Source organism: Octopus bimaculoides, chromosome 19, assembly GCF_001194135.2.
Source record: "Octopus bimaculoides isolate UCB-OBI-ISO-001 chromosome 19, ASM119413v2, whole genome shotgun sequence".
Taxonomy (NCBI): domain Eukaryota; kingdom Metazoa; phylum Mollusca; class Cephalopoda; order Octopoda; family Octopodidae; genus Octopus; species Octopus bimaculoides.
The window spans coordinates 4,007,116-4,009,240 of record NC_068999.1 but is presented as its reverse complement, the minus strand read 5'-3'; the positions used below and the strand labels follow the sequence as shown (position 1 = coordinate 4,009,240).

Sequence of the window (2,125 nt, the reverse complement as noted above, 5' to 3'; positions counted from 1 at the left end):
ACACATCTGAATACACACACATCTGAATACACACACACACACACTATATATATATATATATATATATATATACACACACATACCTACACAAAAATCTAGCCTCATTGTACAGTCACACAAAGTCTACCTGAAGATTTTTTGTCACGGGTACATGTGTTGGTGGTGTACTCAGCCACTTATATGATATTTCAATGAGGAGGCTGGTCAAACAAGTGCATGCTCATCGTTGAAACTGATGGAGGACACTAGCTCTCGTCAAACCGTCCAACCCATGCCAGCATGGAAACCTGACCTTAAACGATGACGTTTTATCTGTATAACATACGCAGGCCAGGTTATATGCATTTATTTTGTCTCCTGTTTCCAAGCTCATCTTGAGCGAAGCTGTTCCAACACGAGGTCGTCGAGTGCAAAACGCCAGGAACGCCCTTACATCTCTGCTGTAATCTTGTCTCTCTCACTCTCTCTGAACCCATTCGAATTAGGTCAGCAAACAAAGTAATGTATTAAGAATATAGAATAATAAGACATTCATATAAGCTGAATCAACATAATGGTGGACGGACGGGCTGACCGACGGACGGGCTGACCGACGGACTTGTCTGTTTACAATTTGATAATAAATGAGTTAAAAAAGTTGTAGATAAAAAAAAATGATTAAGTAGCTGATATATTCTCATCACTAAAGTAACCGGGGAGTAACAATGTGTGTGTGTGTGTGTGTACTTTTTATGAATGTATGGGCACACAATTACGCGTGCACACAAGCACACACACGTTTCGGAGAGTCTGACAATATGCCAAATGTTTCATCTGGGCAGAAGTTAAAGAAAAAAGATCCCGAATTGCCAGAGTAACGTGTGTGTGTGTGTGAGAGTGAGAGTGAGAGAGAGGGAGAAAGAGAGAGAGAGAGGGAGAAAGAGAGAGAGAGAGAGATAGAGATAAAGAGAGAGAGAGAGAGAGAGAGATAATTGGGCCTGTGGCCCAAAACTAAAGTGAGCTAAGTAGCATGTCTATAATATGTCTATAATGACTATATGCCCCGGTGGTGTTTGATCAGAGGCTAAGGACGGATGAGAAATAATTCTGTAATGCAATCATTTTATTGTTCCAGTCCCAAGTTGAATTCCAATTGTTGGCTAGTTTGTCTCAAAGTTCTGATCTCGACGTAAAATTAACGAAGCGGGTGTCATTTATCTTCCCCTTGATCTCTGACGTTGTCTGACAAACGCCAACCAAGGTGGCGTGAAGCAGCCAAAATTTAACGGCTAGAAATAGCAACCCAAATGCTTTTAAACCAGATCCCAATGTTGAATGTTCAAGAACCAAATGATCCTGATTTCAAAATGGTATGATATGTCTCTGTAGAGAAAATGTAGACTGATATATAGGAGTCTCAGACGGACAGAATTTCGCGTTTATTATTATAGAAGATCACATTAAATACTGTAGTCTTAGATATACAATGTCTGAAAAGAATAGAAAAAAATCAGAAGGTCGCACACAGAATGTCTTTGATCGAAGATGACCTCGAGCAAACCAAAAACAGTTGCACGTTTGAGCACGTGACTTGCTGCACACTATCTTGAAGTGCTAAAGATAATTGCCGAATTTCCTCTCATCAAAGACAACAGCTTTAAAATGAAGAAGGGAAACCGGTTTTCTGCCAAATATTATTCTAACGCCATCGATATAAAAGAATCGTGATAACCACATTAAAAGAATTTGATACCAAATTTAGCAAACCTCACAAATCTTTGATCACTTAATTCCACATTTATTCTAGCAAGTTGCAACACATTTGAGAATTCTGTGAGCACGCCAATAAATGGTAATTTGGAATCTATTTACAAGATTATAGTTTTGGATATCTAGAAGGAGATTTGTGCAAGAAACCGGAACCTGGTTTTAAATATTTCCTCCCATGATGTTTTGAAATTCTTTCTTTCAAGAACCAAGATGGAGGAGTGACATAAATCGAAGTGTTTCTGACATTGGCACCAATATCTGAGAGGTATTAAGGAAGATGACGAAAATGGTTTTAATATTCAAATCTTCATTACAAGATGGCAAATGGAGAGACACCAGTGAGATATATTCACTTTCTAAATAGAGGTGGCCTTTG

The 2,125-nt window shown here is 38.7% G+C and overlaps 1 protein-coding gene across 1 annotated transcript in view; it reads right to left on the bottom strand.

Moving 5' to 3' along the window:
- LOC106884053 (anoctamin-4) overlaps positions 1 to 2,125 on the bottom strand; it is a 120,452-nt gene that overhangs the window by 75,896 nt on the left and 42,431 nt on the right. The gene's annotated exons all lie outside the window — the stretch shown is intronic.